This window comes from Poecilia reticulata, chromosome 13 (genome assembly GCF_904066995.2).
Source record: "Poecilia reticulata chromosome 13, P_reticulata-male-v2, whole genome shotgun sequence".
Taxonomy (NCBI): Eukaryota; Metazoa; Chordata; class Actinopteri; order Cyprinodontiformes; family Poeciliidae; genus Poecilia; species Poecilia reticulata.
Window position 1 is genome coordinate 22,513,897 of NC_088842.1, and position 26,254 is coordinate 22,540,150.

Below are 26,254 nucleotides of genomic sequence, written 5' to 3' on the forward strand. Positions count from 1 at the left end.
GAAAGCTTTTCATTCTCTGTACCTGTTGTATAAAAATTTGTATTCACATAAAAATCGATACACTTGTGCATCGCTACATTGTGACCATGAGCGTCTTGCTGTGACTCAACGCCGCGTTCGCACTGCTCCCCCAACATTCACCTTTCTGCATTATCCTTTTTGCCATTCCACGACAGCGACTGTGCTCTGCTCTATATACGTCTTTCATCCCAGCGTGTGTACGTGAATTCTGATTCAGTTCAGCCATAAAGGCAAACACCGATATCTCCACTGGCATGACAGCGAAGGCGCTGATGCAACTGGTGGCTCAAATCCTCAAATTCAAACAGTCTTCCACTGCACGGCTCCTCCGGGCAATGAAAGGGCCTGAGAACAAAGCTCTCTGTGAAATCACTGCCTGTTTGCTAAAAGCATGTTTCGGTAGCGTGTGTGAGAAGAAACAAGGGATGCGAATAAAAATCCATCACCCACCTGCTGCATGGGCAGGGTGTAGACTGGATTTGTTTGCTTAAAATACAGCACATTTCCAATTTGTTGCAGAACCCCTTTAATCTCTTCATCCCAGCTCTCCTCTCCTTAAAAGAGGAGTCATACAGCAGCAAGTGCATTGCCTTGTGCGTGGGTGTGTGTGGGAGCTTTTGACGACCACACTTCAACAGGACTTAGCTTTTTTTTTCTTTTTTTTTTTGCGTCAAGCTGCACATCATTAAATGGCTAGCAAATTTGATTGAATTCTCACATCTGATTTGTACGTGTGGCAGGTTCCTGAGCTGATGTTTTGGATGGCAGTCACAAGTTTTATCGCCGGAGCCCGAAATTTGACCAGCTGCAAAAAGATGTATATCTAACTGCTGCGCCTTGTTAAATATTCATCGAGGCGCCATTTGCTGCCTGCCAAATGGTAGCCACAAACATTTGTCAGACAATCAAGTCACACCAATGCACGCCTACAAACCTGTACACCTGCTCATGCATACCATGATATCACTGTATACTAATGGCAAATGGATTCCATGAATTTGTTTCCCATATAATTAAAGAGGTTGCATGTGACGGTTACAGCTGCGAGGGGGAGGCAAGGGAGTGTCCCTGGACAGACAGAAGTCACTTATGAATATGCAAACACATCTGCATGATGATGTGCTTCTTAAAATTGTGTATTTTCAAAAGCAAACGAGGACAAGTGTGCCTTGCAAAAGTGTCGATATCCCCTGTACAGTTTTTCATTTTGCCACAAAACACAACCTTCTGGGGCTGTTGCTTGGCAGAACCGTTTTGTTTCAATCACAGCTGCATTGGAGGAGAGTCTCTCGTATAGTTTCCTCTTTCTTCTTGCAAAATACAAGACTGGATGTGAACCTGAACTTCTAAATCCATCTTGGAATCATTGGCAAGATTTTAATTCAGACTTTGACTGAGCTACTCTATCACATAAAAATTATATTTAAAACTTTTCTTTTGTAGAATTATTTTCAAAAGATGAAAAAAAATTGGTATCAGCTCTAAATAGACGCTGTTCCTCTTAAGAAAAGCATCTCCACAGTATGACACTGACACAACCATGTTTTTTCTTCATATTTAGAATTTTGCATCTATGTAAAAAAGTTTGATGTTTCCAGACCATATGGACATGCTAGTCCTCCAGAAAGGCCACATTGCGAAGTGAACAAGACTTTCACCAGAGCTGCTGATCTCTACAGCCCCCCCAGAGCTACAATGAGCCTCACATTTAATTTAATAAATTTCATGTCACATATGTGCATCTTTTTCCATTTCACAATTGGACACCATTGTTGTGTGTCAGGCAAAAAAAAAAAAGTAAAATTGTATATTTAAAATTATATATATAGATAGATAGATTAGAGAAAACCCAATGTTTTAGCTGTGATGTTGTAAAATGCAAATAAAGGCTATTAATTGTTTTACAAGGCTTCCAAAGATCAAAGTGTGTTGCAGTTCAAACTGCGGCATAATATTTGTTTGCTTCAGTCCGGACTGAAGCAAACAAATATTATGCTGTTCTTTGTTTTCATACTGCTGTAATAAATATGTATTTGTTACTTTGTGTCTGAAGCACAGGGATTTCTCAGTTGTGAGCAAAAGCACCGACGCCGGTCAACACTCAGCTTTATTTGGTGTGTTGGTCCTTGGTTTGACTCCTTGTTCATTTGCATGTACAGCATACCGACACACATTGCTTCAATCAAATGAACCTTTGCTTTCAGGGAAGCTGAGTGCTTTCCATTGTTCAATTTGCCCTTATCAGAGCAGCATTGTAGACGAGGCTCTGAGCCATAGATTAAATGTCATTATTTAATGAGAGCAGACCAGGATGGATGCGGCGTGTAATTAGTAAGACACATCCACTGCTATGATAGATCCATCACTATAGGAGAGACAGAAGCGCTTTTTGTATGTGTAAGGGGTTTCTGTGTGGGTGTTCCTGCCACTGACTTTGCCTTTCAACCCCCTAGTGAGTGTGTGGATTTAAACACTCAATGCATCAGATGATGCTCATCAATCTTCTGGTAAATTTATTTCCCCCTCCCCCAGATGAGCTGCACATTCACTTAGATGTTTGGATACCTCTCCAACAAGGCAACATTAAACATCACGCAGCACCACACTGGGATCGTAATTTCCCTAGTTTTCCTGCTTTAATATAGTAATAATGTTGAGGCTTGGATGCAACAACGTCTTCCATGACTAATGGTGGGATTCACTATCTATTTATCTCTGTCTCCCCATCTCTTTCTCCCCCTACGCCCATGCAATTTCAATTTTCTGTTTAGACACAGTCATAAAAATTCAGCTGGTATCCCATTTATCAAGCTAAAACATGACATACCAGGCACCAATCTAAAAATACAGGCTCAAAGTAACACAAAAGTACACAACAATAATATAGCACTACTGGAGAATTTGGCCTGATGGTGCACAATAACGAGGCAAGCAGATGAACTATGAAGATCTGCTGACATCTAGTGATTCGAACACGGTATTACAGATCACAATTACAAACATTTTACTTAGTCTTCATAATATCTGTGGCCAGTCTGACTATAGACATTTCTTAAACATGTTTTTTGATCCTCCATAATGTTATTTTTATCTAATGTGACACATCTAAGGGATAAATTATGATTAAATGTCATTTCACATTTTTAAGGTAAACACTGATGTGATGACGAGCTCCTAAAATATTTGATCATGAAATTCTTACATCTAAGTGAATAGACTATTTTCTAATCCTCACTGTACATTGAAGTGAATAGCAGTGACCTAGAGTCCTGGTCACTGTTTGGGCTGGGTTCCACTTCCTCTGAACTTGGATTCAGGAATGACATGAAACCCACCTGAGCTGTGTTCAAGTTTTGAGTTTGATAAACAGTCGATTCATTCAGTGACTAATGGGCTAAATAGAAAACGATAATAATGCATTTTTCAGCATTTTGTACATTAAAACATTGCAGGAGCATATTCGTATTTTATGTGATTCTTGGCGAAAAAAGAAATCTGATGAAAATGTTTACAGCTGCAACTTGATTTCTTGCTACAATCAATAAGCTTTAAATGCAAAGTATATTGGATTTTGGCATTCGGTTTAGTGAAAAACCCCAGCTGTCCTTCTCTGAACTCTGAATTACAGGGAACTTTATTTTCCAATTAAAATCTTGGATATTTTATCTTGGAGTGAAGCTGCCATAACAGTATTTATCTTGCCATGTATGTTGGTGGCGAGAAAATCATGTTAGATTAATTGAACTTATAAATGACATTTTGTGGAACATCGTGTCCTGTTCTATCTCGGAAGTAAAAATATCACATTAACCCTGTCTTAAAAAGTTTTTGTGCAGTTCAGATCAATGGAGTGGAGTGCGTTACAAACCTTAGTGTGTAACTTCTGCGACATTACCATTTTGTTCTACTTTTTTTTTTTTCAAATAATTATTATCTGATCATGTAAAAACTAAATTGACTATTGTTGTATCCCAGAGGCCAAATCAGTGATAGCCAAATTAATCAGACGCAAAGTGATCACTTAAGTTTTACTTTCAGTCTCAAAGTAAAGCTGTTCCCTGAAGGGCAAAGGGCCTGCAGGGTCACTGGTGTGACACTGTAGCTTCTGTAACACTGGTGCACAAGTGCAGAAAACGTGATGTGTGATGACATTTTCAAAAAGTCTGTGGCAACCTGCTTGATGTGGTAGTAAAATGGAATATGCTACAGCGTTGATGCGTGGGAACGTGATGTGGGAGCTTTACTTTCTCTAGCAAAAATATTAACAAAGCGAGGGTTTGAAATGGAACAGAAGCTTTTTCTTTTTCTTTTGCTCTTAAAAGGAACAGCTAATGTTGTGAGAGTATTAAACAATTAAACACAGAATAAATGGCGTTCAATACCGTACCTGATGGATTCTTGATCCTTTTGCTGTGCTATGTCAGAGAAGTGAGGTTGTAATGCTGTTTTTAAAATGTAGGTCAGTACAGAGGAACTTTGCATTCACTGTGGTTTTATAAAATGTTGCAGAACTTCTAATGTGTACATACAGTGGTAAAATATAAACATCCAATATGTTATGTACTATTTTACTCTAGAGAGATATTATACTTTTTCACCGTTTTCTCTTCGCAGCGCAGCACTGGTACTCTGTTATATTAGCAAACAGCAGATAGTGAGTCTGCACTTGGCACCTGAGGCAGCATTCCTCTTGCTTACCAGCCATTGTTTTAGAAAAGTGTTACTTATTAAGATGAATAGGGGCTTATTGAGGGGGGGCTACTCAATGCTCTAAAAAAAGCAGAGGCCACTCATGTATTTTCTCTGGGAACTATTTGAAAATAGTATAACCCATGGAAGTGATATGACTGAAAAACAATATGCAGTTTTGAACTTTAACTTCATGAAACCATTGCATCACTAGATAGTTTTAAAAAGCAAAGCTTACTATACATTATACCGAAGAGTGAGCTAATGTTTTATTGAAATGTTGGGTCCCTTAATGGTTCCACTACGTTATAAACAGATAAATAAATCAGTCCTTTTTTATCTCTGTTATTTGGAGAAAAAGCCATACTGTGTAGATGCACTTGAATGTCATATTTTTTCTTTTTTTTTAAAAGCAGTTCTGTGTTTACCATGAGTGTTCACACTTCTGTGCTTTGATGGCCAAATGTCAGAGAAAGTGTCAGCGTGTATGGTGCATTTGTGTATATAGATAAGGAGAGAGCCGAAAGGCAGTGGGATGCGACCGGCTGGCGGATTCGGCCTTCGCTGCACAGATGAGGGCAAGCGCACACTGCTCATTAGACACAGCTCAGCAGTCCTCTCTGAAATCTCACTCTGTCACAGTCATACTCCAGGAGACACACACTTATAAACACATCCACCGCACTCAGTGCCTTTCTCTCTTGCTGTCTGACGTTTCTATGGCAACGGCGAGCAGCCACAGAAGTAGGGAAAGAGGAGCTGTTATTCCTAGAGCTTGCCAATAATTACGCTCAAAGAATATGGCACACGATTCACGGAGCCGTTCTGAACTCTTGACGACTTTTAGCATGTTTCAGTTCGGTTTCTGAGGGCAGAGTTCTCAGGGGTTTACTCGAGATGAGAGGATTTGGTCAATTTGATCTGAGATGTAAACTCTGAGATATAAACTCTGAGTTTTCATTCCATCACAATGATTCATGAATGAAAACTCTTTGCAAATAAGTTTTTTTTTTTTTTTTTTGCATTCAAGTCCATATGAATGATGACTCCACTTTACCAAACACCATTGTGTCACTGTGGATGTCTTCAGAATTGCTCTTATTTTTAGTTATTTCACATTAGCTAAGACCTCATCACCCTGACAGACATGTCTACACCGGCCTCTTGTAAAGATGATGTTTATTCAACTTTTGATTGTCTGCCAGCTGTCTAAAACATTGACATAGCCAACATATGCAAGGCAGATGGAATAGGGTGCTACTTTTAATGAATTCCACTCGGAGCACACTTGGCAGCCATGGCACGTAGTCAGTTTAAAGATGGCTGCCTCTCAAGAGTTACGCTGGCAGCATATGGCTGTGTCAGTTTGTTGCCTACATAACTGTAGCATCAAAACAACAGAGATAAACTTGTGATAAAAGTGACTGTTGGAGGAAAATGTAACAGAGTTTAATAACAGAAGAGAAGATTGTCAGCTTATCCAAATATTAAAAAAAAAAAAAAAAAAAAAACAGTTCTCCCTCCCCCAGATTTTCTCTGCAGGATTGTGTTTCCATCCTTAGACGGTAAACTAGTGCAGTCCTCTTTGAATCCATGTCCCATTAAAGGCCCATATCTTTTGCAAAATATGCCTCAGTTAACCTAACCGCAGTAAACAACAGGCAACCAAGTGTCATGTAAATGGTGAAAGCAATGGGACTCAGGCACTCTGAGAGGTTTCTGCAGAAATTAATGAATGTCTGCCTTTTGAGTCTTTGCCATGGAGTCATCTATGAACCACTTTAGTGGAAATAAACCAGGTGTGTAAAACTAATTTTAATTTTGGGCCCCATCAAGAACATGAATGCCCTCAAAGGACTGCTTGTGGCAGTCAATTAGTTGCCCATTAACTTATTTATTAAAATATGATGGATTTCTAAATTAAATATCAAATATATTTTCATATTGATGAAAACTACTTTGATTTGAGTGAGGCCATCTTGACAGTAGAGCCATATGTATAGTCAGGGAGGATTTCTGTTCCTTGGCTGGCCAGGGAACGCCTTGGGATTCCTCTGGAGGAGCTGACCAACCTCAACCTCTCTGCTCTGGCTGTAGCCCCCCACGATCTAATTATCTAATATAATATATTAGACAATTTTTTGTTTCAACCCGAAGAAAGCCCAATGTAAACAATTACTTTATTTTAGGCATTCAGTCAGATTTATGAATTTTTATGTATCCATGAAATCAAACATCTGTTAAAGGGAGTTTAAAATGGAGATGAACACAATCTGCCCGTTCAGTACACTATTTAAATAATCCCTGCACTGATGCTCAGGAGCTGCTTGTGCTGTTGGTCTGAAAGACCGCTGGTAACCAGCAGATGTCTCCCCTTTTTAAAGGAAGGAGAGGCAGTTCACAGAAGCTCCCACGAGTCGTTTCAGTTTCTCTCTTATGCTGTCAAAGAATATGGGCTTATCTGACAGATGGAGTGTTGATAAACAGACACATCCCTCTCATCACTTTGAATGAGGCAGTGCAGTTTGATGGATTGGCCTTATCACAGATCTCCAAAAGACGAACAGTGACACCAGATTTCTGTCTTGAAGTGCAAAGTATTTCATTTGCGTGTTTCCTTTGCCATTATGGACCAAAGTGAAATAAAATTTAAAAAATGCATTTTGCATTACCCTTTTTTTTTTTAACAAATCTTGGTTTACCTTTACAGCTTAATGCCAGGACAGCTTTACTTTGTTTTTGCAAAGTGTCTATTTTAAGCAACCAAGATTTCTTGGTGTTTTCCACATGCTGAAATATGTGCAGAATGTACTAGAACCTAATTGGGATCAACTTAATAATTTATCTGTGTTACCATTAATAATAAATACTACAAGCCTTTCACTTTGTATCTCTGGGGGTTTGTACAATGTCTTGTTGTTGCTGTATTAGAGGATTCAACAAAAATATTAACATTTTTGATAAGTTGTATTATGAACTCAGAAAATTCGTCAAGTGGCTGAATGTTATGCAATTACTGGACAGTTCTACTTCAAAGCATTCAGTACAATATGAAAGGTTGTAGACGTGCAATTCCTCTTTTTCTTTCTTCTTTTTTTGCCTTTTCCTTTTTCAATTAGAATTTTCAAAAATCTAAATTATGGTTATCTTTACATTGTGATTTCTTTCGTGTTCCTACTCTTTTTAGATCTACTTGTAAACGACTTCCTCACAAACGGCACACACACTGAGCAGTGCCCTCGTTCTGCACTCTGGCTACTCTGTGCTTGGCTTTATTCTGTTTCATCCAAGGCTTGCAGCTTGTGATCCAAGCATTGCCTGCACACCGGCTTTGCTTAAAATAGAGCCTGTAAGCTACATGGCTCCTCCCAAGGCAACAGGATTCCAACTGATAGTAGAAATACAGTAAATCAAGAGTTGTTTCTTTCATGGTCCGTTGTGATATTTAATAATTTTTCTTTTCCCATATGCATAAAATAGAACCTTTTAGGCATTTAATGTAGTCCATGTACATCAGCCCTTGTTTTGTTTGAGCAGAAGTGTAACACCTGGACCTAATCAGTTGCTGTTTCAGTCTAAGTGTATATCAAAAGACAAATTTTGATTCCAGTGGTACAAGGGATTTTATTTCTTTTTTTCCCACTAAAATTTCTTTTTCCGTCCTCCAAATGTTGGTTAAAATGTTTTTTTTTATTATTATTATTATTATTTGATGATAGAGAGCTTTATTTCTAACTGTGCCTGGGACTCTTAGCGGGAGGCTGAGGCTAAACACCACTTCTGTGGTTTATGCCAATTCTGTATTTATAATAAGAAAGCAGTTGATGTGGGTTAAACAGTGTGGCACTGTAACTCTATTTTGAGATTCACTCAGTTTTCCAGTTTTGTTCTTGTTATGACCAGGATTAGGAGACATTTTGTTTTGGAAGTAATTTTATTTAAAATAAGTTCCACATAGTGGGTTACCTCATTGGAATAAAGATTGGTTTATGCTTGAACACGTGGAAAAAAAAAAAAAACAATAAAAAACCCAGCCGTCATTAGTAGCAAGACTGCAAAATCTGTAAGTTCCAAAGAAAAGTAGGAATTTTTATGTTTGAAGTGGAATATAACTCACTCGTGAGACCAATGTGTAGAACTGATGAACAAGTACATGATCAGTATATCCGCATATCTGTTTATAGATTTGACGATTTGTTGAAGCACATCAGGATGGAGCTCAACATGTTTGCTCAGTGAAATTGGAAGAAAGACTTGCCGTCGTTTGTGTGCTGGCATCAGGAGACAGTCGGCTCAGCCTGGCACATAGCTACATGTTGGCAGTCAGAACATCCGCTCTTATGGCTGGCATTCTCCAATGAATTAATTGCATTACCTGTTAAAGGCAAATGAAAAACAATCTCCCAGACATTCTGGCATGTGTGGATTTTCTCAAGTTCTTTGGGTTGTATTGAAGAAAAAATATGCGACAATCAGAGCACCACTAAATGCATTGAGTGAGTATTTTAACCATCAAGGAACTTGTTCCGTTGTCCTGGTGGCAATTTTTGATGCAAATTATAGATTTATCATATAGGAGCATATGCATTGTGGCATTTTTTTCAAGATCACACATTTGGGAAGAACTTGCTATGCAAAAGTGAGTACACACTTATTAAGATTTGTAGTAGCTGTTATTAACCAGAGACAGTTCAGTAGTTCCAGTATGCTTCTCTCGGAACTTTTTTAGTTGCATCGTACAGCAATTATTTGGCGAGAGCTTCCAAAGCATCAGAAGAATATAATTGTCAAACATAATTGAGCAGAAGGGTATAAAGAATTTTGTAAAGCTATAAGACACAGGAAAAGCAGTGGTCTTCAAGTTAATATTAACAAAAATATATTATTTTTTCAAAGTGATGAAAAGCCAAAAGGAAAATTGGTAAAATAATCTGGTCGGAGGCCTATAGAGCTAGTATACTTCCTGAGAAGTACTGGCTGTTTATATGCAAAACAAGAATCTACCAGTTCCAGTATTAGTCATATGATTCTATTTGTGGCCAGTCGGAAAATTCGTCCTTTTCTTGGAAGGAAAAATACACTTCTTGCACTGTTTAGACTTTCCAGAAAGACACTCGAAGTCTAGCACAATCACGTAAAAAAAAAGTTTTAAAGTCTAATGCCAACAAGGTTGAACGTTTGGGTTTTAATCTAAAATGTATATTTTAAGGCATGGAAATAAGGCAGGATATATATGGATATAAGGCATCATGCTGTGGGGCTGTTTTGAGGATTGATATGAATTGCTCCAAACATTAATTGGGACAAAACCTCGAGGCTTCTGGTATAACATTAAGTTTAAAAATGACCTTTTCAAGAAGCTGGAAACAAAAAATGTCTAGAAGATTTTCGTTCACTTCAATTTAGGCATTCTCTCAAATTTATTTTACAAACGGGTATCTAAGGAACGCAGGGAAAGTAAACAAGGTATTTACTTCCAACCTAATAACCCTAATCTATCTATCTGCTTCTTTATTACCATTAATCTTTTTATCTGAGACCAAATTAAAGTCATAGAGCACTTCCCTTGGGTCAATGTCGCCCGTACACAGTGAAATCAGTCAGTGTTTGGATTTGTGAAATATCCTTCAACAACGACGTGACGAAAAGCTCAATTTTGACCCCAGTCAAATAACTCAACACCTTTACGCGTGTCCTTGTCAAGCACTGAAATGATGATTAGGTTGGAAACTTGGAGGACAGGGAGGTGGTCATGCCTGAGTGCATCTGTATGAAGGAAAACAAAGACTTGGCAGCTGACAGAGTGGGGTGAAATCCCAACCACGAAGCACTGTGTTACTTTCATCCTAAAAACAAAAGAAAGAAATGAAAGGGGCAGACTGTTCATGTTGCGAGAGAAAACTTTGAAAAGCCAAATAAGCTATATCATCCCGTAGCCAATCACAAGTCATATGTTTAACTGTAAAAAGAGTAAGCGAAAGGTGGCTATCCCAAATGTGCCGTCTACCTCCTGTTTATTCATGTAACGTAGGTGGTGAATAACAATGAGTTATGAAACTTTAGGCATGCATACATTTTTTCTTCAACTTTGTAACCTTAAACATTGACAAGCTTAGAAGCTTTATCATGATTTTTATTTTATTTTTTTTTATGTTTCTATTTTGGTGGGGCAAATTGTTGGAGGAGATTGTTGTATTTTTTCCCTCCAGACTCGTCATGATTCAATAGCTCTTGCTTTTTTTTAGGTACAGGGCACATTGGCTGTCAAATAAAACTTTGGCTAAACGTTTCATTATCACTAGCCTAGGGAACGAAAATATATAAAGGAGTAAAGGTTGAATCAAAAACCTCTCAGAATTTTACTTTTACCATTGATCTGTTGCAATATGCTGTGTTTTACAAACATTTGCAGAAGTCATTAGCATTAAGGTTGTGTGTCACAGAGCCATGTCAATGATTACCAATAATGTTTGCTGGAGGACAAATGGAATGCATTTACTTGTGCATAATCAGTTACATAATTATCAGTGTGGATGCAAGAAGCTCTAAGTCATATTCAGTTAGCCTGTTTTAGATTATAAGGGTTTACAAGGTTGCATGTCTTTCAGCTGCTAAAATATGTTAAGTTAGATTAGCACATTTTGTCTCTTACAAAATTATTCTTACCACTTGAAGGTTTCCACCTTTTGCTATTTTTCCTCTACAAACCTCATACATTTTGCTGTGATTTTACTTGACAGATCAACACAAACTGGACATACTGTAATTATGTGGAGAGATAATTTTAGATGATTTTATTTTTCTAAATTAACACTGACAAAAGAAAATTCTGAAGAGCATCATCTATAAACTTGGATGCTTTTCACATGAATTTGCTTCCTGTTGTGCTGTGCTCTTTTTATTGTCAGATATTTGATAAAACGTTGCTCTACGTTATATTCACTGCTAGGCATTTTGCTTCATACCCAAGTAAAAACCAGCCCCTTGTTTTACGCTTTGCTTCATACAGAGGGTCTGAACCATCAGCTTTTGAGAAACGATTACTTGCTGGAGGTGCAGACTGTCGAAGTTTTAAATTTTACCCAATTACCAATGTTTGTTTGACCAGTTCCTATGTAATTTATATAAATCTGCTATACGTACAAAGCAAATGTTCAAGCTTAATGAAGCTTACCAGAAATTGCATGCACTATAAACTACCCTGTAGTTAGTAGGGCTATGAGATGTTTGCCAGCAATAACATCCCACGTGCTCCGACTTTAACTGGTCAATATTTGGGAGTGTAGCCAACATGGACTGAATGGCTTTGTTCACTTTCTTCAATGACATAATTTCAACTTGAGAAATCAAGCTCAATGGGAGAAGTCTTGGACGTAGCACTGAGCTGAACTGCATTGGAAGGCAATGGCCGGGCTAATTGTTTCATGACCTGACCCTGTTTTTAACTACTTCACAACTTTATCCAAGACCTGTCTGCTGTATTGTTTGGTCTTCATCATGACGTTTGTTCACTGACGCTCTCTAAAAAACCACAGAGAGACTTCTTCTGTCTTCCAACACTGATTTACAAAGTATCGATGCTCAGTTCTGCAACGTTTTTAGCCTCAAGAAAATACTTTAAGCACGCCTGGCTCGCTGGAAGCAGAATGTTCAGAAGTTAGGGGTTGTTTTAAAATTGTACCCAGTTTTGTATCTGTTTTTTTTTGTTTGTTTTATGTAGCATAACCTCCTAAGTCCTGTTGGTAAGATCTATATCACTTAAAATGCAACACAAAATAGATCAATGTTTGATTACAGCTGCTGGCCTTGTGTTATACATGACTCCTACATACTGAGCTGTTGCAGTTTGATTAAATTTTATCACTTCAAGAGGAATTGGTATTCCTTTCAGTCACATAGTAAAATATGTTTTCTCTACTTGCATCCACACATTTTTCTTAATAAACCATCTAAAGTTTTACATTTGCTTAATTTCCTCATGCCACCTTCAACCGAGCGTCTTGGTGTGTAATGCTTTAAGAGATTAGTTGCATCAGTAGTGGTGACTGATATTGGCCACTTCTTAAAGTATCACTTTACAGGTGGGACATTTGGTGTATTTCTGTGAAAAGTCCAAACACTGCAGCACATTGCCTGTTATCCAGTATATCCTGCTGACTCGGCAAACAAAGGACACGTGTGCTCAATTAACAAGCAAAAAGAGGCATTTTTCCAAACTTTTCAGGGGGTAATCTTCTTTCCAGAATGTGTAGCCCAGTGTGTTTGAGTAGTCAGCAGGATATTATTGATGACTGACATATTTACTGAGCAATCAGCCGAAGCAAAGTGTCTCTTTTCAAGGCTCCCTGCCCTCCCACTGTTAATTCACTTTCATGTGAAATAGTGTTTCTGTTTTTCTTTTTTTTTTCTGCTTCCCCCCTCTCCTGCATTTTCTAAGTTTCTTGGTGGAATAAGACTGACTTAGCCCTGGGGTGCTCTTGTATTTGGCAGAGTCCTGCCTCTGGGCATAGCTTTGGAAGAGAAAGTGGCTACATGATGTTCGCTGGATGATTATTAAGGCAGCAGTTACAGAGCCATGGACGGATTTCCTTCAGTTTCTGAGAGTACAATGTCTAAAACTCCTCTGGCGTTAAGTACAGATTAATACTCTGGAGACAACAAACTGGACAAAAAACTAGAGCGCTTTTAAAAGTTTTGGGTACAAAGTCCAAAAATCTAATTAATCAAATTGAAACTGACCTCAGCCCACCACAAATGAAGTTTACAAAAAACAAGAAGGCATTTCATAGGGCTAAGAGAGCAGAATATTAAGACTGAGATACAAGACCATGTTTTGACATTTTGAGCTACAGGGATACACTCAATTGCTCTTCTCATTTCCCTGTATGTTATAGGCTATGGCTGACATCACCTGTCATCTTTTATAGCACAGACTTCCACTTCAGCTCTATTCCTGACCTCTTGTGTGAAAGTTTCAAGGGTCACCATTTCTGCCCGGATCATCTTACATTCATCAGCTGTAGCCGTCTCCACTACGGTGATATACAGGCAGCAATTCAGGAGGTGGGTCGTGCTGTTGCAACATCCTACCTCTCGTATTTAATTTGTAACCAATTAAATACTTTTACAATTTGGAATATGCGCGTTTAACTATGTTCTTACGAATTAATTGGTGGTTAAAAAAATAAGTAATTTATTTTATTTCCTGTTAATTATCCTTTAGATGTTGCAGTTAATGGTGAGGTAGCCCCCGTTGTTATATCAAGGATGTCTTTTAGGGCTACAAGCTATTCTATTCTGAGACATTTAAGTGCCTGAAGCATGATTGGACTGTGGTGCATTCATCTGATTTTTTATACCTGCCAGTTAAACACCCACAACGTTCAGTTATTTATGCATCATAGAAACAGTTTCTCATTCCTACTAACAAATCGCAGTTGCTTTAACCCATGGATCAATTGCTTCCATGTAATTCTTTGCTGATTTTTTTATTTATTTATTTTTTATAATTATTGTTTGCTTATGTTGTCAGTCAAAATAAATATAATAAATGCTGAGTAGTCGTTTCCTCTAAAACTAACGGTCCTAATTTTATAGCATGAGTCACTGCACACAAAAGGGTTGAACAAGTTCTCAAAACCTGCCAACTTAATGCCTCTCTTGTTATTCTTTTGGTGGCATGTTGCCCAAATTGTTCAATTTGTGAACTTTGGTTTTCACAGATGACTTCTGTAGATTAACTAGGTTTTGCAGTCTGTTTTAAGAAACTCATTAGTTGTGCAAATATTAATCTGTCTGCACAACTTTGAATTAAGTTTCATATTTCAGATTAAGACCTTAGCACTGCTTTTCATAGTTAATCATTACTGAAGCTGAAGAGGTGTAAAAGGCTGGAAATGGGATGATTTCTCATGTTTGCTTTTGTACTTGTATATTATGATTTTTATTTTTGTTCTTTGCAATCTAGTGGTGCTTTGAACAAAATGCTTTGCTGCAAGAGAAGAGATTCATAAGGGAGAATGTGTTTCTAGTGCTGCAATCATGTCTCAGTAAAATATAAAAAAGGATAATTTCAGCTGGGTGGGGCTGTGGATTTTAATTTTACTTATGCTAAGAAGATGTATAGAATAAATTCAATGATGGTATAATTGAAAGTGATTACATGACCGCAAGGCAGGGTTAAAAGTCAATACACGATCAACCTGCGTTTTTTTTTTTTTTTCTTTTTTCAGGTCTGTTGCTTCTACATACTCACTTTTAATGGACAGATAAACGTAGCTGTGGATCCAAACTGACTGGAGCTTCAATGACATTCACTCAACAAGCTGACAGGTCTGAAAAGGGTCGACCAAGTGTGAAAGCAGCACTGAAAATAAACGTGGCCCCTCCACCGCGCTGGTGAAGCTGCCTCCTTATTGATGCCTGAAGAGCCTCCTTTCTGCTAAAAACATGTACATCACACATGTGACCCCTGCCAGGACTCCAAGATGAACTGGTTGAATGTTCTCTGAACATTTGCATTCAGTAGATCTCTGCAGAGCAGGATTTGATTTTCTTTCTTTTGTGAGTGTGAACGGGGAAATCTAAATCCTGACCTTCAGCTGGACTGACCCTGTAGACTTCAGGTGTGAGAAGAGGTGAAACAGTTGCCTCTGGCAAACATGTACTGATAGACGTCAAGAAGGAAGGCCAACATATTTGTTGTCTTCCTTCACATTTTATTTTCACCCAATGTTTTTTTTTTCTTCTCATACTTACAGTCGTCAAGAGTCTCGCAATCATTCCAAAGAAAGACTTCAGTATTGTATAATGCAGTTCTCATATATCTCGTGAAGGGTTTGATTTGTAGCCTGACAGCTTGATTCTATTAAAGTTTGACTTAGCGGAACCAGAATCAGTCAAAAACGTCCCCTGTGTATAACAATATGCAAAATGGATTTGCTTTTTGTAGGTATTAGTCATAGCAAATTTGAGGGCACATCAGTCACAGAATGTAGCATGTGCATATTGTGTACAGCATAAAGAGAGTAAGATCTATGCTGTTGGATTGGAACAAAGCAAATTACTTTTTTTGCATTACCTCAGTGTCATTTTTTTAAATTTATTTATTTATGTATTTATTATTTAATTATTTTTATTGAAGTTCAGAGTTTAATGGACTACCAGAACATTCGAGAGTTGAAAAATTGGTCAAAATCACATCAGAACAATGTATGCGAGTAGTGTCTCCAAACAGGAGAAGTCTTGAAACATGTACAGTATTTAAAACTTTTTTGAAGTGATTACATAACAATTCCTAATTTATTCTGCAATAAAGTTCCACACAAGTTCTATTAGAAGCTTTTTCTTTTTATGTCCAAACTATGTATATGTTTATCCATCAAGTCTTTGGTTTATTCCTCTTATAAGTCAAATGCAGTTTGAAATTGAGCAGGAAGATGAAGCAGCATTACTCACTATGATACTAATTCTACATGCAGTTTAGTATCATTTACCACTCGGATCACAGTTCCCTATGACCAAAAAGAAAATCCAATTGCAGATTTCTCAAAGAAGAAGCATTCTCGCTCCTCTGTGTCCAATCTCTTTTTCACAGGCTTCTGTTCAGTTTTCTTTTTTTTCCTGGCCACTCCTGTCTCACACTCCCTTTAGTTTCCTTTTTATTGTCCTTTTGAATCACAATTCTGATGGGAAAGAAATAATCAGGCTGGTGAGATGGTTGGACATGGATGGCATAGGAAGCTTTGATCTGGATTCTTTTCTTTTTCTTTTTTTTTTTAAAACGTGCGCACATATAAACAGAAACGCACTCTTACACAAAAAGGTCACAAACCACAAAAACAAGCTGAGCTGAAAATGTCTTCAGACTTTTGGCCCCAAAGCAGATAGTGTTCCAAAAAATGACATCTATGGAAGCTACATGTTCCTCTTAGCTTTTTGTTTGAGCTGAAGCAAATAAAAGAATTCACAATGACATTGAGATTAAAGCCCATTAAATTTCTTAGCTACACTGAAAAATATCTCGCATCCACATCTATGGAAGGGAGATTCTGGATGATAAGAGGCGCCTTTGTGTTGCGTTTTGTCATCGCTCACGTTCATAGATGTGTATGTGTGACTTTTAATGCCTGTGTGTAACTCCCGTGTCTCCGGAGCCATGGGATAAATGGTTTTCTTTAGTCGACTCCCCTGTTCAAATAAAAGTTTCAAGGTCTGAAAATTTAGTGAGTCCTAAACCTACAGAGGGTTTGCTCCACACTGATGAATTGCCCAACTGATATGCAAATCTTGTTAATCCCAAGAGTCAACTCTGTTAATATGGTCCTTGTTTGTCTTTTATGTAACCTGGGTATTGTGGCTTACGTAAGCTTGGCAGCTGTCTGCGTGTAGTCGCGAATGAACCCAGTCACTGTGCAGATGGTAAAAGCATTTCCAGGTGCATGGCGCCCAGCTGTTGTCGAGCTTTACAGCAACAATAAATCCCGTTCCATTGTGTGGCTTAAACGTGATCAAAACGAGTGGTGTGAAAGAACTGTGTCGGTGAATTTAGTAAATGGAGGGATTTTACTTGGATCACATGTTGTGTAAAGCAGGGGCTTGGTACAGCATAATTAGGACAGGATTAATGTGTCTTCTTTATATGGTACAATAATCAAATGTGATTTAAAACACAAGATTTGGTTTTAAAACCTTTATAAATATAGCTTGAAAGAGTAGAAAAAATATGTGCACCAGGCAGAGAAGGAAGTTCTTGCCCTGGGCGTCCCTCATGCAAGAATCACCACAGCTCCTGTGACATTGGCATAAACAACCAATTATATGCAGAAATACATCCTTGTCTCATTTACTCTCTCTGAACAACCGGCAATTAGATCTTTATCGATGAAAATGAATGTAGTTTTTTATGGTTAGCATAAACACCTCTAAAATGCACAGGCTGGATTGTGATTAACCTTTGATTCTATTCCAAACTGCTTTATCCAAGAGAACCATTTAAATGACAAATGCACATTGGTTGGTAATTGATATATGAGGGAGGGACTTCTCTTACCAAGCTGCTTCTCAGCATCATCTCCCCCAATGCCTGGCTGGGGCCGTTTAGCACTTATTCGCCCGATCAGGCTCCTCTGTGCTTAATGGGCCAAAGAAGAGCCACAACTCAGTTTACACCTCCTCCTCTCATGAGGTGATGTGTGTTATAATTCTGCTGAAAAGCCAGTAATATCATGGATATTTTTTTTTTTTCTAGATTTCCATTGAAACACTTATTTTTTTAATTATTTATCTATTGCAGAACTTTCTCAAACATGCTTTGGTCAAAATTTTGTAACTGCAGAATCCACACTTTTGTTTTTAGAGAGGAAATATATATTTAAAGTTAAATCCAGCAGGATTACTAGATGATGTGGTGGTAGCGTTACGTTAAGGCTAAACGTGCTTCCAATTGTGAAACAAAACAACAACAAAAAAACATTTCCAGCATCCTATTGGACAAAGAATAATGGAGACAGATAACACAAAGCATTATTAGCACATTTGTTTTTAAAACCAAGTGAAACGCACACCAATAATATATTATGAACACCTACCTGACAGTGTGTCGTGTCGAACAGAATGCATAATAAGTTACAGGGAAAGTTTATTGAATCAAATTAAATAAAAAATAAACTTCAATAAATATTCTTAATTACAATTTTCTACTCGTAAAGGAATAACATGTAAATCAAAAAAACTGTTCAGTGCTCCAAGATGCAACCAAAAACAGACAAGAATTGGCCGATTAAATTACCGAGTACTTTCTCCACGTTTTCCTCAAGAGATTAGACAGGTAGACACCTTACTGGAAACCAGGAGCAAACAAACATTTAAAACGCTGATTTAGCTAAGTGCCTGTAGCTGCTTTCTAAAGACGGAGGCATGTGGTTAGAATTACCAGCACCTCTCCTGCTCTCCACTTTCCAGAGAAAGTGCTGCCATGAGGCATCCAGTCACCGTGATGTATTTATCTCTGGCTCTCTGCTCATGACTGATGCTTTTCCATTAGCATTGGGTGAGACGGGGTGGGGAAAAAGGGGCGGAGGAGGGGATTTTTAAATCTCCACTGCTCACTCGCATGCCCCACACCTGAATGATTTCAATCTTCCTCTTCCCCTCCGACTCTCCCGTCGCCCCATCTGACTACTGGCAGATCATATCCCACCCACCCGTCCACTCATGAGTGTCCTCTCTGCCATCTCTCCTTCAATACTGTTGCTCTCCTCTCCTCTCTCAATCTAGATGGCAGAGTCCCTGCTCAGTGCCCTCCTCATCTCCAGGCTAGCTAGTCTGTCTTTGTCGCCTAAAAGAGAAAGCATTATTGAATAATACACTGTAAACGCTGCCACTGGGGAAAGTTAATGCCACATTGTATCAGCGTCGACTTTCATCGGCTCCAGTCTGCATGGCTCTACTGGTGTTTTTATTGAACATTTGGATCTGCAGACTGATATGATCTGTTTCTGATGGTAAACAGTTGGAGCTGGCTGTGAAATCAAACTTAGTTCAGAACTTTCACTTTTGATTATCATAACATAGATGGTGCAGGGCTTTTTTATTGTGCACTTTTTTTCTTCTTTAAATCATGCTTTTGTCTGACAACCGAAACTTTCTAATGGCATGAAACAGAACAGGAGCATCTATTTCTGAGTCGTGGTGGAGGGTAAACAAATATGGACCATTTTCTTCTTCTGACTGCATGATTATGCACATAGTCAAATGAGCATAATCCATCCATCCATCCATTTTCTTGCACCCTTTTTCCCTCAGTGGGGTCGGGAGGGGTGCTGGTGCCCATCTCCAGCCAACGTTTCGGGCGAGAGGCGAGGTACACCCTGGACAGGTCGCCAGTCTGTCGCAGGGCAACACAGAGACACACAGGACACACAACCATGCACACACACACTCACACCTAGGGGCAATTTGGAGAGGCCAATTAACCTGACAGTCATGTTTTTGGACTGTGGGAGGAAACCGGAGTACCCGGAGAAAACCCACGCATGCACAGGGAGAACATGCAAACTCCATGCAGAAAGAATCAAACCCAGAACCTTCTTGCTGCAAGGCAACAGCTCTACCAACTGCGCCACTGTGCAGCTCCAAATGAGCATAATGATTTGACAAAAAGCACATAAAAAGCAATTTCTTCATAAGGTTTTACCTCTAAACATTTTTACATCTTAAAACCACAGATAGCACTAGAACGTTTTTGAAGACATTTAAAAGGAGCCTCCCAACATGGTTCTCAAATTTGAATTGGTTTGTGACGCAGCAGGCCTCGGCTTTGAGCAGTGAAGCCTAAATAAAGCAAAAAATTCAGTTTGTGTCTGTCATGTGGAGTTTGTCTAAAAGGATGCTAACGTTAAGATGTTAACGTTAGTTGTACGAGCTAAAATTAGCTTAAATCAAAAACAAAAACATGTGGGATGTCACTAGCGTGTTGACATTCTCCACTCATTATGTAATTTTATCTGTATGACAACGTTTCTGAAGAATCCTCTGAGTGAAGACACTGTTTTTGTATAACCGTCTCATAAGGAGGATTAATTTTCAAGGCTTTCACGACTAGATTAGATCTGGACTTTTTGTTGTAGCAAACACAAAGACTGACTGTCTACTATAACCAAAGGAATGCACATGTATGACAAAACATTTAAGAGCAATAATAAAGGAACACAAACCTAAATAACAAGTGATCAAAGCAAACTGACAAAATAAACCCAAAACTCAAACTAGGACCATGACAGCACTACACTTGGCCATTCAAACACAAATGCAGGTTTTTGACTATAATTTGATGAAATATGAGAAAGTATTATGCTTTACAATGGGCTGTTGCAGAAGAAGCTGCACCATATAAAACATGAATTTAGTATTTTTTGGTCACTTCAGTTGGAATCTTCGGCTCCTTTAAAGTTCTGAGGCTAAAGTTTCAGATCACAAACTGAAACGTCAATCTTTGTGACGGATATTGCTTTGAAAAGAAAGACAGAAAAAAAAGACATTTCCTATCTATGAAAAGGGTGAAACCGGAATGAACAGGGCATAATGAAGTGTCTCATTTGACTTCGGTACTTACTTACCAACCTATCACGGACTGAGCCATATTCTACTGCTGAAAATTAAACACCTTTTCCAAAGGTACATGGCAACATTCTCAGCTGGGGAAGGTTTTGAGACTGCATAATGTGCTTGTGTCAGCTCTCAGTCTCCAAGCCAATCCATCACCAATTGAAGAATCCTGCAGAGTTGTTTGAACCGAGTTAGGTCTCGTTAGTGAAATAGATGAGACTCCAATCACCAGTAACTATGGGAACAAGCCAACATATAGCAGCAGGAAATGCGCTGGCGGAGCTTAAGCAGCTCATCAATGAGTTGAGGAAATGATCAGTGAAAGGATTAGCGAGCAGGTATTGTGATTTATCATCCACAGAACATAACATCAGAGTTTCTACTTTGCAACTTTAGATCAAAGTAGTTTTTTTTTTTTTTTTTTTTTCAGATTTGAATTTTTCTAGATTGTATGATTAAACTTAGGCTGAAAAGGTACATGTCTAGAATCAAAAGATAAACAGAGAAGGATAGTTACAATTTCTATAACTTTTTTGGACTGATTGTGGTGTCCAGTTGTGAAATCTCAATGGGGCAAAAAAAGGGATTGAGTTTTTCATGTATGATACCGAGATATAAACAGGCTTGCTAATGTTTATTTATTTTTTTCTTATTTGTTATAAGTAAGCCTATTTCAACATTTTGTTTTGTTTTGGGGGTTTTTCACAGTATTTCCCAATGACTACGTACTCTCTGAACACAAGATTAAATTGCACAAAAGGGACGTTCATCTCTAAAGTAAATTATGGCCCATGGAAATTAATTGGACGTAACCAACACAGTCGGCCCCGGTCAAATCTATTTGCAGGTCCTGCATGGTTACTCCCCATTTTATAGAACAAGTGGTGCAAGCCAAGTATTGCACACAAGTGATTCAATTAGCAGCAGCCTGCATTTATTGATTGGCCTGTGGATTTACATCACTAGATGAGTGAAGACTGTAGTAGCAGAACAGTAAATACATTGCCAACTGGATAGGGGGATCTGCAAAACATTTACCAAGAGATTTTGGAGAAACGAACCACCCAAGGGTGCGCACAAGCAAAATGAAATAGTCTTATTGCCCACTGCTCCTGCGTGCTCACACGCCCACATTCCTACCTATGGTCATGTCCACCTAGTGAGGAGCAAACTGTCAATAGAGACAAGAAATTCGGCTAGAACCGAACTAGACATTTACCAGCTAGAATGAGACTTAACAGCTGAAAAATGGCTCAGTTTTTAAAAGTGAGGTTGCTGCTGCTAACCTTTTCTAGCACCAACAATGACGTTCTTTTGATTTTTGATGACTTTGTTGCAATCTACTGATTTGGATAGACATTGCAATTGTTGATCAGTATCCCAGAGATGATGGGTGTGAAGGTTTACTATGAAAACACACACAATTCATTCCTGGGTGAAGAAAATCCCCTTTATCTGGAAATAAAGCACACCGGGTAACCTGGATTGAACCAACTTAAAGGGGGAGCAGTGTAGGACTCGAGTTTAGTAATTAGATTATTAATTCGTTAAAGAAACATGTACAATGAAACGATACAAATGGGGAGAGCAAAACCAAAGTTTACTTCCTCACTTTGATAAATAGGACAGCGGTTTCACCACACTCACAAAAAAAAAACAACCTTGCATAGTCCATAAAAGTTTTTTATACAACATATTTTAATATGTATTCCTATTTGGCCAGTGGCAAATAATATATTTTTTATCTTTCTTGTTAGCTGTTTATTTCATAGTTGATTTTCTTCTTGAATAACAAACCTCACGCAGTCTGTCACAGATAAATCTGAACTCATCAGTTAACTTTGACAGACCCGAATAGGAGCATTCAACCAGATGCCTGCAGCATTCATTGTTCGTCCAATTTTACGCTACCGTTGTCAAACATTTCATCCCTGCAGCAGGTAAGCGGTGCGCTGGGAAATTATCACAGTTTAATCAGTCACAATTTATTTCTGTCTTGCAGCAGTGACACCCTAATGCAATAATAATGAGATGGGAATGAATAAGACTTTCTTCCTGAAAACAAAGGTTACCAGATGCCTTTTGAGTATCTGTCTTTGTGTTGTGAAATTGTAGCATATGGTTATCCTTGTGAGAAAAACAAGACCTTGTAGCTTTAAAGTTTCTTTAATACAAATTAATTGTGTAGCCCCATGGTGCTAATGAAAGCTTCTCTCCATGTTTCCTGACCAATGTCTTATGGAAAAATGCAGACTGATGATGTAAATGCTTCATTACTTTGGCTTCATGACAAAAATCTTTTTATCACAGATGAAGCATATATCATGGTAGTGTAGAATCACAAGAAAAAAAATATAATTTTGTCTTGCAAGAGTCACTCAAACTATCTTACTTTGCAAAATGGAAACTCTTTCAAATTATTAGTTCTGACTCCTACGGATTTCAAATATCCCATTAGTTATAATATATTCCTTTTTTTTTTTAAACAGCAAAAAAAAAAACCTCCCCTAGTCTGATTTCCTTTGCTGCAACACAGTTAATTCCTCCTTAGCTGCACTCTGGAAGCAATCAAGTATTATAGGTTTGGGATATGTCCCTATTTGTGCCGTATTCAAAAATGTCTTTGTTCCGCCCTGCATTCAACATTGCTGTGAATGGAAAATCTACCATTCACAGCAAGTCTACCTTCTGCTTGTGATTGTTTTACGCCACTTCAAAACTCGCATTATCAAAACATGAAGTCAGAAATTATATTTGGAAAATTAGCATATTAGTTCAATTTATGGACAGTGTCCTGCATGATGAGTCTTATTAAAATAGTACAGTTTTTTTATTACAAAGAAAAATTACAACTGTGTACATTTTTTAGTATAACTTTTACTTATATTTTTTTTAATCTAGGATCATTCAAGGTTTTCAAGTTGCCATGGTTACTCTTGCACCTGTTTATCTCTAAAACTTCTGTTCTCTTCTGTTTTTTGACTCAAGCGTCCATTGAACTTAATGAGCTTAGTTGTAGTGAACCTTTACCCAAAACACAGGTTACAGTTGGTTCTCATCTTTGCTGACATCCCTGTGTTTTGACTGTGGAATTATAGAAAACATCTAGATGATTATTATTCTTTACATTGAGCTCTTATGACATACTATTAAAAAATGTCTATGCCCATGGAGGAAAAGCAATCGTGAATGATGTATGTCAATAACTATGTTAAGGTTACTTCCTGCTTCCACTCTACTGTCTTTACACTTCCCGGCTCTTGACCAATCACAGACTACAAAATTTGTTTGCTCAACACCCACCACTGTTGTAAACCTCATTGTTCTCAGCTCCTGTGTTTTTATTTCTTGAATTTATTCCTGTTTACAGGTCAGTATGTGGGAATTCCAGGATTCACCTTTTTAATGACACAGAAGGCTTTGCTAATAGAGGTCATGTACTTGCACTGATCACGATAAGGGGACTATCAGTGGGTAAAGTCTTGTTTTTGTATCTGTGTGGTTTTATGTATATCGTACGTGTGGAAGGTTAGCTTGTTTTATTGATGAGACCTGAACTGTGTACACAATGGTTGGGTTAGGGACACTATTTCGGCAGCCTGTAATTACTTTCCATTAGATGCAGCTCAGTGATGTCATAGAATAGCTACACATTTTATGACTCTGCCTCCTGTAAAGCAAACATGTTGAGTTGACTCATAATATATCATCAAACCTTACCTCAAAGATCATCCTCTAAGCCTGATTCCAAGTAATTCTACATCCAAATAAAACTAGAAGATATTGGTAAGTCAAAAAAGAGAAAAGGCTCACTGCATGATAAAATCAAATCTGGTCTTGCAGAGAGGCCCACATAAGACTTGAATACAGATAAGAGGCAACCAAGGTTAATTTAAAAGCTCAGGATCCAGCCTAGGAACAGAATGTCTGAGCCCTTCTGGATTTTAGATAAAGGAAGTTTTATTTACTTCGCATTCTTGCTTAATGTGATGTCAGCATCAGTTTTCAAAAGACGCCGAGCTTTCTATGCAACAGGGGAAAACTGTGCTTAGAAATCGCTGTCATCCCTCAGGAGCCTCTCCCACTTTTTCAAGGTCAGAATCACAGCAGCATGAGGTGAGACGTGGTCACCAAAGTGTGCACAGTTTGCTCTTTAAATTTTTACAATGCAATCTGGGAATCTTTGCTCAGGACATTTTGTGAAGGTTAGCCCATCCTAATTGCAAAGGGATTCATCCACTTTAATACTCACTGTGAACTTTGAGATGAAAGTTTAATGATAAAGTAATGCTTCCATTAGATTGATCAAATGACAAGAGATGGTTCTTGGTTTTTTGTTCTGATAGGTTCTTTTTTTATTTATTTATTTTATTTTATTTGAGGTAGCACAGAAGCATTTTAGGCTATTTGGAAAATTAAGAAGTTCAAGGAGAGGAACTCTGCAGAGGTCACGCTATAAGCCTTTTAAACACTATGACACTGTGAAAAAATAAAGGCAGCCTTATCAAAGTTTGCATAAACGTTTTATGGACTGTCATGGTAAAAAAAAGAAAAAAAAATAAGATGATACTGGTGCGAGTTGTGAGTCGTCTGAAACAAACTTCTAAAAAACTGCAAAACAGCTGAAACACTGGGTTCCTTTAAATCAAAACTAAAAACCCACCTTTAAAGTTAAAGTGAATATCCACTGATTATTTGCTTAACAGTCTATTCTTATTTTTGTTATTCTAATCAGTAGCCACCATCTTTACCTGCATCATACAGGTAAAGATGCAAAAACCAATACCAACAACTATCCAAATAATAAATACCCCAATGGGGAAATAGATACCTGCATATATTCATAAATGTATCTAAGGTTGCTGGTAAAATTTATCAGGTTAATATAATACTGAAATTCCTACAATTTAAACTTTTAATCAAAGTTTTTGTCTAGTTAAAATCAGTAAGATGTGATTATTGATAAACTTTCCCAACATTTCAGAAGCATGTCTCTTTATCAAGCTTTACATCAAACTAGCACCAAGCCAAATGATAAAGGGTAGCATTTTACCATCACAGTTTGAGTTAAAGCACAACGGTTCTCCCTGTGCTTTATCTATCATCTATCTAACCAGCTGGAGGCCAACATGCACAGAGGTAAGTACAGATTTATAGCTACCTATTGAATTCACCAAATCCCCCAGGAGAGGAGGCTAAATGAAATGTGAATAGGACTCATTAGGGGCAATTTAAATGTAAGCCTCTGAATCACAGCTATCTGGAAAGTGTTTATTGCAGCTGAATATTAAATGCAACGCACCACAGCTGTGATGGAGTCCAATAACATGCGATGCAGTGGCTAAAAGGATTATCCTCCTCATGCCTCGCCCACAAGAGCTCATTACCCCAGCCTATTTTACCCGAAACCCTGACTAGGGCTAATCTAGTTTTAAAC

General features: G+C 38.0%; 1 protein-coding gene and 1 long non-coding RNA gene across 3 annotated transcripts in view; both read left to right on the forward strand.

Moving 5' to 3' along the window:
* lsamp (limbic system associated membrane protein) overlaps positions 1-26,254 on the forward strand; it is a 537,461-nt gene that overhangs the window by 260,028 nt on the left and 251,179 nt on the right. The window lies entirely within an intron of this gene.
* On the forward strand, positions 11,592-16,043 carry LOC145554499 (uncharacterized). The gene is made up of 2 exons (XR_014090462.1): positions 11,592-13,773; positions 14,943-16,043. It is a non-coding gene; the product is annotated as an uncharacterized LOC145554499 (long non-coding RNA).